Source organism: Lissotriton helveticus, chromosome 4_1 (assembly GCF_964261635.1).
Source record: "Lissotriton helveticus chromosome 4_1, aLisHel1.1, whole genome shotgun sequence".
Taxonomy (NCBI): Eukaryota; Metazoa; Chordata; class Amphibia; order Caudata; family Salamandridae; genus Lissotriton; species Lissotriton helveticus.
Genome location: NC_136063.1, coordinates 1,357,169,841 through 1,357,184,107, shown reverse-complemented (window position 1 = coordinate 1,357,184,107; position 14,267 = coordinate 1,357,169,841).

Here is a 14,267-nt window from a genome sequence, read left to right as displayed (position 1 = left end):
ATCAGCGTACCCCTTAATGTGGCCTTAAATGCGTCCCATACTAAGGCTGGATCTGTTTCTGGCTGTGAGTTAATCTGGAAGTATTCTTGTATGCATTGTTCTATGCTTTTTTTGCTCTCGGGCACTGACAATATCTCATCGTTGAAACGCCATCGTCTGGGGGGGATAAGTGAATGTGAGCCTGCCAATTTCAAATGTATACCTGCATGGTCCGACACTAATATGGGGGCTATATCAGTTTCGTCTATGAGGTGTGTATGTGAGTCAGATATCAATAGATAGTCTATTCTTGAGTAAGAGTTGTGTGGAGGGGAATAGAAAGTATAGTCACGGCCATCCGGGAGGCGCCATGAGTCATGCAGGTGGAATTTAGCACACATTCGCTTCAATGCCTCATGTGCGCGTGGGGGGTTGTATGTGCTCTTGGATTGCCTGTCTAACAAGGGATCTAATGGTAGATTAAGATCCCCCCCAACCACTAGGAGCTCATCTTGTGGGATATTTTCAAGTTCTTTCGATACATGTTCCCAGAATTCAGGCAGGTCAGTGTTAGGGCCATATGTATTTGCCACATAGATATGGTCCTCGTCTCTTTGTAGATGTGCAATACTCAGTCTACCCTCGGAGTCTATTGAATGTGATATCAGGGCTAAGTTAGATTTTTTAGCAATCAGGGTGATCACCCCTCTTTTCTTTTGAGTCGCAGGGGAGCAAAGTGTCAGTGAGATCCAGTTTTGTTTAAGGTTGTCAGCATCAGTATGGGATAATTTGGTTTCCTGCATGAGAATTATATCCCCTTTAGTTTTGGCCAAGTAATCCAAAAAATGTTCCCGCTTAACCGGGTGATTAAGCCCTTTAACGTTTAGTGAAACAATATGTAGAGAAACTGCTAAAGACTTATTTAAAGCCATGGTTAATGTTCGATTTAATGTGATGGTGTGACGTTACGCACAATTCCGCACATACCGGAATGCTGAATTTAAACATACTATAATAGACAGCGCTGCACGCCGAGGCAGGACCTGGAATGCGTGGCACACATCGTGATGGAAGAGAGTAATTAGTAAGTAAGAGGTAGCTGTGAAAGTGAGAGAGGAGGGAGAAAGGAAAGGAAAGAACGAAAGAAAGATGAGTGAAGAATAGATAAGGAATAGTACATAAGGAATAGTACATAGCAAAAATGTTCCTGAAATATCCGATTTTACAACCCTGCAGCCCCCCACGCCCCCAACTGAGTCAGCCCCCCTTACTCCCCGTTCTCCAGTCGGAATTCCCCTTCCCAACCCCCCCTCCCCTCCCTCCCTCCCCGAAACTCCAACTGTAGAGCTGCGATGGCAGTGCTGTCGACGCTCGCACAGGGACATATGAGATAACATTCTGATAACATTTCGTGTGAAAACATTCTGCTTTAACGTTTTGTTAACATTAATAGAAGAATCATCTATTGTTTACGGTCATTTTACATCAATTGGCTTAGAACATTATCCATGCCGATGGATAAGCGACGTAGCATCTTAAGTGAAGAGAGTTAAGTAAGTAAACAAAGAACTTCTTATTTAACGAACCCCCTCATATTAGCGTATGGCAAATATAACTGATGCCAATGATTTTGGTCATGTGTAAGAACGTTTTAAGCGTTTAGGGAACTTGCAGACGTTAGAGTCTTTTATATGCAAACAGTATAGCGTATAATTATATACAGCAGTATAACGTTGTTGATTGTCTGTGGATAAGTGAAGCAACTATCCAGAAACTCAACCTCACATTCAAATAACCTCACATCAAAATTTTCATTGAAAAATTACAAGCTAGTTTAGCACTTCAGGAACTGTGTTGGGACACTCTCAGTAGACTTATAACGTATAATTTGGTCATAAAAATAGTGAGGTGTATTATTGTCTCCGACCATAATACCAAGTTCGATCACTGAGGCTAAGTCCAGCCTCTAATAGTCAGTGAGAGGCTTAGGTCAGGACGTTAAAGCTGAAGTAGCAGTCCGCCTGTGTTCACAAATCATAACTCAGCAGTTAGACATACCTGTTGAAAGATCACAGATGATGGGCTCTAGGGACAAATTTGACTGCCTTTTTCTTGGGCATCTGTTTTCCTTTTATTTGATTGAACCCCAGACGTGTCCATTTCTTGTTGTGGTTTGATACTTGATAATGATAAGTCATGCGGATTAGTGAAGAGATGAGAACGACCATGGTCTGAGATCTTGAATTTCGCCGGGCCTGCAAAAGAGAACTGAATGTCTTTCGCCCGTAGACTTTCTCGAAGAGATAGGAAACCTTTTCGTATTTCCACCGTTTCTCTAGGGTAATCCTACGTAAATGTGATTCTGTTACCTTCCCAGATGATGTTGTGGTTTTTTCTGGCATATCTTAGGATGTCTTCCGTGTGTTGGAACCGGAGTGGTTTGCATATGAGAGGACGTGGGCCTCTCGCCGATCGGTGCAGGAAGGTCGGCACTCTATGGGCTCTGTCGAGCTCCAAACCATGTTGGAACTGTATCCCCGTAACAGATGGGATCCACGCCTCTAGAAATGATATACAGGAGTCAGCGTCCTTTTCTGCGTTTTCCGGGACCCCGAAGATTCGCACGTTTCCCCTCCTGTTGCGATCTTCCAATTCTGAGACTTGGCGTCGAAGATCGTTGGTGGCTGTTTGGAGATGCTGCGTGATTTTAGCGCAGTTCGTGGATTTGTCTTCGATATCGCTAATTCTCTGTTCTGCTTTGTCTCGGCGGAGAGATAAGGAGTTCATGTCAGCTCTGATCGCGGTTAGTTCAAGTTGCATCGCGTCGGTGTTACTTTTAGTTGACTTGGCAAGGTCGTGAACGTCCGCTAATTTCTTCAGAATCATGTCTAGGGTGCTAGCAACGTCAGCCCTGTTTTTAATAGGTGAGTCTGAGATGGAAGTTTCTGGCCGTACCTTCTTAGTGTTTTTGGGTCCTCTATCCGCCACTGTTGGTGCTCAGCCGGTTCACTCGGTAAGTAGGTAGATCCTGAGCAGGGAACGACTGGCTGCGGAAGTCGGTTAGGTCTCTGTTGGGTGGATGTTTATATCCTTCTCTTCCAGGTCTTTGCAAGTCTTTGTAAGTCTTTTGTGGGTTTTGTCTGGGCTTGTACCGGTCTTTTTCAGGTCTTGCGCAGGGCTCCTCTATACTGAGGGACCTTAAGTTCTTGGGTGCTCCACAAATGTGCCGATAACTTTGTCAACAGTGGTAGGAAATGGCTTTATCGTGTATCAGCATTCGCATCTGGCTCATTGCCTATTGACTGCCATCTACTCGGTTGCTGGTGTTGGCCAGGTGATGGCAGGGTGTGATTAAGCAGATTTAAACAGCTGCTGGCCGTTACACAAGACGGAGAAGTTGTTCAGCTAGCCCAAATATCCTTTACTTGCTGGTGTTGGCTGGTACCTGTTGGTACAGGCTGGGTGCAAGATGCTTCAGGGACCATACATGTTTATGTCGCTACTGGCATAGATCTGCCTTTGCTGTGGGGAGTTTTCTATGAACTCTGTGCCTTTATTGCGATGTGTAGGCATTTTCGCGCCTAGTGCTGGGGATAATTTCTGTAGGAGTCGCCATCTTGATGTCAGGCATGGTTTAAGAAAACGAAGGCTTATTTGGGTACTCATGACATCAGAAAGTAGATCTGTTAGGCAGGTCTGTGGAGATGAATGACCTGTGGTTAGTCATAGCGCTATGCTGGATAGTAGAGCGTCGGTTGTAATGTGTAAATTGCCGCGTTCAATTTATCGGGCAATCAGGACGCCATTTTGAGGTCAGGCAGGTCTGATTTGGTGTAAATCGGCCGCTCATGCAATCCCCTTGATTGCAGGCGTTGGGGTAAATGTCGCTGCCTTTCTCTTGGTAGCGCGCTCACCTTAGCAATGAGAGAGCTCTTTGTGGAGGGCTGGAAGTCCTGCTCGTCTCCCGCTCGTCCTTGGACGTGTTCTGCGGACCCAAGATGGCGGCCCGTGCCTCGCGTCTCACGGCAAAGACCCGATCATCAGTCTAGGGCACTTATAGGCGGTCGTCAGTAGTTTCAGCAGTCACATCGTGTGCGGTAGGGTTTGCGCTGGGTGAGAACACGTTTGTTCCTCGTTTTCGGCTTCTGCATCACACTGTTTGCGCCACGAACTTGGTCCCTGTGTGGCGCGAAGACAGACTAAGCGGCCATTCACTCTGCCGTCCAAGCCACACCCCGATATTTTTTATATATTTATTTGAAAGGTAGTGCCGAGGCGCCAAACATTGATTACGTACTCTGTCCACCGCCTTTTTAGTAGTTTCTCACCGTTGTTTTTATTATATCTGTTAGTTAGAATTCAGTAGTAGTGAATTCCCATAGCAGTCCAGGTTCTGGTATTAACCTGGGCTACTATGTGAATTCACAAGGGCATATTATCAAGCCCATTATCGCTGCTGAAACGGCGATAATTTTATCGTCGTCCTTGATACTATGCCCCTACAAGTTTTGGTAACTCTACGGGTTTATGTGTGCAGCGTGACTCGTACATTCCAGTTCTGTTATAGTGCCGCGTTCAAGTGGTGTCTATATGGAAGTGCCTACTGCGTTACTGACGCCTGTTATGGCGACTTATTTCTAATGCATTCCTATGAAGGCTTTGTAGATCTAGGCCTCTGTGCTTAACGTTGTATAAACCTTGCTGGTAAACATTTCAGGCAGTTGGTGTCACAACTTATTCTGAACAATTCTTCTACACTCTATAAGACAGCAGTGTCTAAGTTTAAGAGAGAAAGAGAAATGATGTCACAGAGAGTGAGAGAGAGAGAAAACAACATTAAAACTGTGTCACAGAGTCTGGAGTTGAGATTTTTTCTTGAAAAGTTAGACGTATATTTACTAGCTCCTTGCATCACTTTACCCATGTTGAAAGTGACTTAAAAGTGGCGTAATAAGGTTGTGGATCTGTTCGTCAGACTGTTGTAACGTATCTGTTGTCACTGCTCGGAGGTAATTATAGATTTTACAGAGAAGCTGCTGTACACTACGCACTCTGGGCCATAATATCAAGGCTGGGCGACAAAATTATCGCCACTTCATCAACAGGAAAGTGTCGCTAAAGTGGCAATAATGGGTTTGATAAAGCTCATGTTAGATGTCCTTCACATCTAACATGAGCTTCGATTGGAATTCAATAGAGCATATTATCAAACCTATTATGGCCAGTTTAGCGGCAGTTTGCTGCCGATAAAGTGGCAATAATTTTGTCGCCAAGGCTTGATAATCTGGCCCTCTCTCGTTTCACAAATAAAGCTAACACTACAGTTTTACGAGTGTAGTGTACCTGGTACATTTTACTTGTTATAGTGCCGCGTTCAAGTGGTGTCTATATGGAAGTGCCTACTGCGTATATAACGCCCGTTATGCCGAATTATTTCTAATGCATTCCTATGAAGGATTTTTGGATCTAGGCCTCTGTGCTTACCGTTGTAGAAACCTTGCGGCCAAACACATAAGGAAGTAGACTTCACAACTTCACTTCAACAATTCCTCTACACGTCCAAGCAGACAGCAGTGTCTAAGTTTAAGAGAGAAAGAGAAATGATGTCACAGAGAGTGAGTTAGAGGAAGAGAGAGAAAACAACATTAAAACTGTGTCGCAGAGTGTGGAGTTGAGATTTTTTTCTTGAAAAGTCAGACGTAGATTTACTAGCTCCTTGCATCACTTTACCCATGCTAAAAGTGACTCAAAAGTGCCGTAATAAGGTTGTGGTTCTGTTTGTCAGACCGTTGTAAGCTATCGGAGGTAATTATAGATTTTACAGAGAAGCTGCTGTACACTACGCACTCTGGGCCATAATATCAAGCCTGGGCGACAAAATTATCGCCACTTTATCGGCAGGAAAGTTTCGCTATCGAAGCTCATGTTAGATGTCCTTCACATCTAACATGAGCTTCGATTGGAATTCAATAGAGCATATTATCAAACCTATTATGCCGATAAAGTGGCGATAATTTTGTTGCCAAGGTTTGATAATATGGCCCTCTCTCCTTTCATAAATAAAAGTTACACTACAGTTTTACGAGTGCAGTGTACCTGGTACATTTTACTTGTTATAGTGCTGCGTTCAAGTGGTGTCTATATGGAAGTGCCTACTGCGTTACTAACGCCCGTTATGCCGAATTATTTCTAATGCATTCCTATGAAGGATTTGTAGATCTACGGCTCTGTTCTTACCGTTGTATAAACCTTGCGGCCAAACACATAAGGAAGTAGACTTCACAACTTCACTTCAACAATTTTTCTAGACGTCCAAGCAGACAACAGTGAGAAATGATGTCAGAGAGAGTGAGCGAGAGAAAGAGAGAGAAAACAACATTAAAACTGTGTCGCAGAGTCTGGAGTTGAGATTTTTTCTTGAAAAGTTCGACGTATATTTACTAGCTCCTTGCATCACACCCATGCTAAAAGTGACTCAAAAGTGGCGTAATAAGGTTGTGGATCTGTTTGTCAGACTGTTGTAAGCTATCTGTTGTCACTGCTTGGAGGTAATTATAGATTTTACAGAGTAGCTACTGTACACTACACACTCTGGGCCATCATATCAAGCCTGGGCGACAAAATTATCGCCACTTTATCGGCAAGAAAGTGGCGCTAAAGTGGCGATAATGGGTTTGATAATATGCTCTATGGAATTCCAATCGAAGCTCATGTTAGATGTCCTTCACATCTTTCATGAGCTTCGATTGGAATTCAATAGAGAATATTATCAAACCTATTATGGCCACTTTAGCGGCAGTTTGCTGCCGATAAAGTGGCGATAATTTTGTTGCCAAGGTTTGATAATATGGCCCTCTCTCCTTTCATAAATAAAAGTTACACTACAGTTTTACGAGTGCAGTGTACCTGGTTAATTTTACTTGTTATAGTGCCGCATTCAAGTGGTGTCTATATGGAAGTGCCTACAGCGTTATTAACGCCCGTTATGCCGAATTATTTCTGATGCGTTCCTATGAAGGATTTGTAGATCTAGGCCTCTGTGCTTACCGTTGTATAAACCTTGCCGGTAAACATTTCAGGCAGTTGGTGTCACAACTTATTCTGAACAATTCTTCTACACTCTATAAGACAGCAGTGTCTAAGTTTAAGAGAGAAAGAGAAATGATGTCACAGAGAGTGAGAGAGAGAGAAAACAACATTAAAACTGTGTCACAGAGTCTGGAGTTGAGATTTTTTCTTGAAAAGTTAGACGTATATTTACTAGCTCCTTGCATCACTTTACCCATGTTGAAAGTGACTCAAAAGTGGCGTAATAAGGTTGTGGATCTGTTCGTCAGACTGTTGTAACGTATCTGTTGTCACTGCTCGGAGGTAATTATAGATTTTACAGAGAAGCTGCTGTACACTACGCACTCTGGGCCATAATATCAAGCCTGGGCGACAAAATTATCGCCACTTCATCAACAGGAAAGTGTCGCTAAAGTGGCAATAATGGGTTTGATAAAGCTCATGTTAGATGTCCTTCACATCTAACATGAGCTTCGATTGGAATTCAATAGAGCATATTATCAAACCTATTATGGCCAGTTTAGCGGCAGTTTGCTGCCGATAAAGTGGCAATAATTTTGTCGCCAAGGCTTGATAATCTGGCCCTCTCTCGTTTCACAAATAAAGCTAACACTACAGTTTTACGAGTGTAGTGTACCTGGTACATTTTACTTGTTATAGTGCCGCGTTCAAGTGGTGTCTATATGGAAGTGCCTACTGCGTATATAACGCCCGTTATGCCGAATTATTTCTAATGCATTCCTATGAAGGATTTTTGGATCTAGGCCTCTGTGCTTACCGTTGTAGAAACCTTGCGGCCAAACACATAAGGAAGTAGACTTCACAACTTCACTTCAACAATTCCTCTACACGTCCAAGCAGACAGCAGTGTCTAAGTTTAAGAGAGAAAGAGAAATGATGTCACAGAGAGTGAGTTAGAGGAAGAGAGAGAAAACAACATTAAAACTGTGTCGCAGAGTGTGGAGTTGAGATTTTTTTCTTGAAAAGTCAGACGTAGATTTACTAGCTCCTTGCATCACTTTACCCATGCTAAAAGTGACTCAAAAGTGCCGTAATAAGGTTGTGGTTCTGTTTGTCAGACCGTTGTAAGCTATCGGAGGTAATTATAGATTTTACAGAGAAGCTGCTGTACACTACGCACTCTGGGCCATAATATCAAGCCTGGGCGACAAAATTATCGCCACTTTATCAGCAGTAAAGTGTCGCTAAAGTGGCGATAATGGGTTTCATAATATGCTCTATGGAATTCCAATCGAAGTTCATGTCTGATGTCCTTCACATCTAACATGAGCTTCAATTGTAATTCCATAGAGCATATTATTAAACCCATTATCGCCACTTTAGCGGCACTTTCCTGCCGATAAAGTGGCGATAATTTTGGCGCCCAGGCTTGATAATATGGCCCTCTCTCGTTTCGCCAATAAAGCTAACACCACAGTTTTACGAGTGCAGTGTACCTGGTATATTTCAGTTGGTATAGTGCCGCGTTCAAGTGGTGTCTATATGGAAGTGTCTACTGCGTTACTGACACCCGTTATGGCGACTTTTTTCTACTGCATTGCTATGATGGCTTTGTAGATCTAGGCTTCTGTGCTTACCTTGTATAAAGAGTGCGGCCACCGGAGTTCACCATTCGACTTGAACTCTGCTTCTATACGTCAAAGTATATTCAATAAGTTGCAGAGAATTCCATTGCTGTTGCTCGATAGGCCGTGGTTGCTTTTGAACGATGTTTGGTGAAGGAAACAAAAGGACATTTTGATTAGTCATCGTAAACTGAGTTGCGTAACTACTATCAAAAGTGAATTTTAATGTGGGTTCTTAATATTCCGTAGTTAAGACTGTTGCAGCTCCAGCAAACAAAGGAAGATCAATAAGTTAATAGAGGCCTGGGAAGGCCTTGTGACGCAGAAAAGAAAATACTATCATGGACGCACAATTAATAATAATAGACGCCTAAGCACGTGGCGTAGTACAGAAATACGACACAGAAATTCATGCACGCACAATTTTTAAGATTAGAGGTGTATAGGACCTCGTGACATAAAGAAATATTTCAATTATGTAAGTACAAATTAAAACCATTGAGGGGTAGGAAAGCCATATCAAGGATAAAAAAATAGCATTATGCATACACAATTTACAGTATAGGCTGATGCTGTGACGTCTTCTCTTACCTTTGCTTCTGTCGTCTTTTGTCGTGTCTTGAAAGGCTGCGGTTTTGCTGAGTCTGTGGTGTTTTCGACAGTATGTCTCTCACCGCAGCAGAGGCAGGCAAAAGAGAGCTTGCTCACGTCAGTGCCCGCATTATTTGGGAACCGCGGGGGCTGACCAAACCAAGCCCAGGGCCGTCATTGGTAGCGTTATCGCGGTCTGCAAGAATGATGGCCCTGGGGGACATGCCATTGGGTAATTTATTGCTTTCCAGGCTATATGATAGCAAGCATGCTAGGTGGTGGCATGTGGGTAGTGTGGGCGGGCGTGCACCGCGCATGTGCAAGTATGAGTGTGTGCACTAACAATTAACAACAGAGAGAGATGGGGCAGTGTTATAATGTGCGCAGAGGCAGGCCAGAATCGGATCTGCAATGAGTCAGCACTTCTAATCATTCTCCTTAGGGCGCCCTGAGCTCTGATTTGTCACTGAGAGGGCGATCGCACCATAGTTTGTACTGCTTATCATACTCAGCGCGTACCCGCGCATACGGTACGAATATGCTTTGACGTTACGCGTCGTATTAAAGCTTCGGTGTGACGTCATGTACGGGGTTCTGTACGCGAAAGGGGGCAATGTTTCTACTTGGTTTAAAACATGTATGTATATAATGTACATACTAAGGGCAGACATTTGGGATAACTATGATTTTTTTTACTACTTGTAATATTCATATATTACTTTTAAAAAGAATTACACAACTCGCGGAAGAACATCATACGTACTCATATTGAAAGAGCTGCGCAAGCACATCATAAGCGTACGCAAAGCCATGTGACTTTAAAAGTAGAGATTTGATTGGTTCATAACTTTTCCTATTGTGACTGTTGAAAGTTCTGTCCCATTATAATTATTCGACTTTGACTTTCTAAGAAGAAGCATTTTTTCTGAGAATCTTCTCGAATAGAAGGAAGATCACAATAATAAGAGCAATGGTGTCATCTTCTAGCAGTTCTTCAGAGGAATATTTCATTCCTGAAGAACGTCCAAAGAAGAGGAAAGAAGCACTAATTTGGAAGTTTTTCACTTTTCCAGAAGGTCAAAAAAAGGTTAATGCTCCAAAAGTAACCTGTAAAATTTGCCAAAGAACTCTTTCAAGGGGTGATCCATGTAAAAAATACTCCTTTGGCACAGCAAATATGGTGCAACACGTGAAGAACTTGCACCCCAAGAACTTTGCTCGAGCTGCAAGACGGAGGTTGCACGAGGACGCACCTGCTCCTACATCAAGCACATCAACTGCGGCAGCAGCATTTTCAGCAAGCAGTCCACAACCACATATTGATTATGACTTTGCTAAAGTTAAAATTCTATGCATTTATTGCGATAAACATTTGTGTTATTGGGAACAGTCTATAGACTTGATGAAACGGAGGATGCGGGATCATTTCTGTCCTCGACATTAGTTGTTCTTTTTTTAATTCTTTTGTTCCACTTGGAATTTGTTGAGAAAACACAAAAAAAATACAAAACAAAAAAAAAGTTCTTTTTAGAACTACCTTCACTGGTCAAAGAAAGAACTATATTTCTATAGTAGTGTGTAAAAGTTTGTCAGAATGAATGTGTAGTTCATAAATGAATGAATGAATATGCTACTAGTGTATGGAGAATGTGAAAGTGCAGAATTATAAGGAACTGCTACAGCCTAAATCTATAAGGTATTTATCTATAGTATACTGTAGTATGTCCGAAGCACTTGAATGTATCATATGTACATAAATATGTTACAAGTCTATGCTTCAATTTGCGCTGATGGTGAAAGTGCCTGGGTGAATTTGTATGTGTTAGGGGCGGATAAACAATCCCCTTGTGCCTCTTTTACACAGCCGTTGTGTCACTTTTGTGACACAGCGGTGGTGCAAAAGATGTGCCATGGTGTGTGCTATTAACAATGTGACGCATCTGGTGGGTATATTACATTGTAAAGCGCTGCGCCAGAAGAGGCTTTCTTGTGCAGAAGTGGGTGCAGCAAGGCCTCGTAAAAGTGACTGAGTGAAATGTATAACATTTTATTTAGTGACTTTTGAGCTTATTCTGCATCAAAACCTTGCACATGCTTGAAGCAGGTGTAAGGATTGATACAGCATTGTGAGCATAGGGCCCCAAGAGAATTGCTGGAGCTGTGTTATACTTGCATCCGACGTCAAGCAATAATTCATCCAAAAATTACTTTGCAATTTAGTTTTGTTATTATTTTATAATAAGAATATGAAATATAATCTAAAAAATAAAATACATATAAATAGTTATATTAAAAATATAAGAAATTATTATTAAAAGAAAGACATAATAATTAATACATTTATAAATGATCATTAACAAAACCTTTGAAATTCGCTGAAAAAAGCATAGGTTTCACACACGTTATAGTTAGGATTTAGCATTTAAAAAACCTTGCAAATTCATTGAAAAAACCATAGGTTTCACACAGGTTATAGTTAGGAATTAGCATTTAAAAAACCATGCAAATTTATTGAAAAAACCATAGGTTTCACACGTTATAGTTAGCTGAACATTTCTCTCATATAAAACCTTTGAAATTCCTCCGTTATAGTTAGCTCAGCTAACTATACCTTGTGCGCCCGCAATGCACTGCTGATGACATCACATATTACATATTACATCACTCATGACATGGTCAGTGACATCTCTCATGACATCACTGATGACATCTCAAATGACATCCCTGATGATTTCAGTGAATATATATATACCAAGGCCGCAAGGCTGAAACGCGTCGGTGTGCAGACTGGGCTTTGTTGAATAAATTGTAAAAAGAAAATCAAGTTCCTGAGTGCGGCGCCTTCTTGTTGCAAAAAAAACAAAAAAATATATATATATACATATATATATATATATATATATATATTTATTACATACAAAAAAATAGAATTTTGACATTTTTATAATCCGACAACCAACAAATAAATGATGCCACTGTCCTAGAATGTTAAAATAACGATGTAACAAAGGATGAGGTAAGATATATTTGGAAGGCCATCACCATGAAGGTGTGGACCATGGGGGGTCTACAAGTAGCGCAGCATCCACTGACGCAAGAGATGGGACGACCTACGATGCTGGACCAAGAAGTCAGCAAAAGTCTAGCTCAGCCAGTCCTCCCAACATGTGAAGCATGTGCACCACACCCAGAACCCCCTAATGGCCAACATACTTGCTGTGTCCTATATACAGCATGATGGGCACCTGAAAACAAGACAGTAGCATGAAGGTGGTAAGGTTTTTTTTTCAATTAAAATCACAATTTTTTGTTACATCAATATAATTTGGCATTATCATACAGGTCGAAATATGACCAATGCACAAGAAGAGCTCTTGAAGGTGTAAGTTTTGTTCAAGGTGTATAATGATGTGTTTTTATAAAAGAAATGTTACAAATGATACCAGTATATGTTTGATCACTTACAAAGGACTGATTTGGGTAGACACATGCCTGACTAAAATTAAACATGATATTTTTAGATTTTGTAAGGGACAGTTGTACAAAACTGGCCAAATGTTGTATCTGTGTCAGGTGTGATGCTCTGTCACAATTGTGAAGGATGTTATGTTTCCTCTATTACAAGTGACATAGTGTAAAATTCACTTATGATACAGTGGATGTGCCAAACTTCACAATTGTGAGTTAGTATTAAAGAGTAAAGACAAACAATGTTAAACATGTGAGCTACAATGACTAAACACATAAGATCAAATGGATAAAATGTTGATTAAAAGCATATTAAAAGTATGTTTTTAATTAAAACTGTAATTTAATTTTTGTTAAAAATCACAATTGTGCATGATGTCTTACTCATTCACAAATGTTCATGTGAGCCAGTCTGTTTATTGAAAAATTAATTCTATAGGCATACATTTTAAAAAAGCAGACAGGAATGTGAAAACATTAGTGGCAGAGTAACACATACCAAAAAAACTTTATTTTTATGTCCTTTGTTATTACCAAATGATTAATCAACAATGAACAAAAATAGAATACTTACAGAGATATTGCAGATGCAAACAAAACAGATATTTTGTACAACCTATTCCTAGAGCAATATTTTTTACCACACTTGATATTTGACGGATGAAAATTCTGTCATGTATATGTTGGAGTATCCCATCTGCAAAACTCAAAATCAGGCACAGAAACTTACTGATTTAGATCTATTTAGAATGCATCAAAGTTAAAAAAGAAATTGTAAATTACATTTTTATTTTTAAAAATATATATGAACCAAGTATTTACTTACACTGTATAAGTAATTTAAAACAAAAAGATATTTTTGGGATTTCTTCAAAAGCATAAGTAAATGCACTGTGTGTGATACATTAATAAGCAACGTAAGTACTGAATGAAAAAAGTACATTTAACATTTTTCAAAATACTTAACATGCTTTTAAGTTTATGCAAATATTGGTACAGCATTAGAGTAAATATTGACAGACATTGATATATATTTGTATTTTTAAAAACAATACAAATCAGTTTTATTCCTTGTGCTTACAATGTACAGAATTTTTTTTATTTTATGTTACATTTTTGTAACATAAGTTTACTAATCAAAACAACAAATCAGTACCATTCAGAAGTGTAAAGCAGTTCCTGGAGAGAATTGAAAATAGTTAAGAAAAATTATTTAAAAAAATTATTGGAGGCAATAATAGAAAATTGGTGAAAGTAGAGCACCAACGGCAGACTCCAGTTTTTGCACTTTCCCGATGTGATCCCCAAATATTAGATTAATAATATGATGAAAAGTCGGTGTGTACAATCTGCTCCTGCGCTCGCCGTTGAGGGATGCCTACTGCCAAGCTGAAATACAGTAATTTGAGAACAATGGAGAGTTGCACTCCCAAGTTGGTATAACGTCAATAAAGAAGCTCAATCAGTGTCTTTGTTGAAAAAAAATATAAATCTTTATTTCAAACAATCTATAGGATTTGCACAAAGCATTAGCCAACACGTTTCATTCAAAGGTTGAACTTTGTCAGGGCTGAA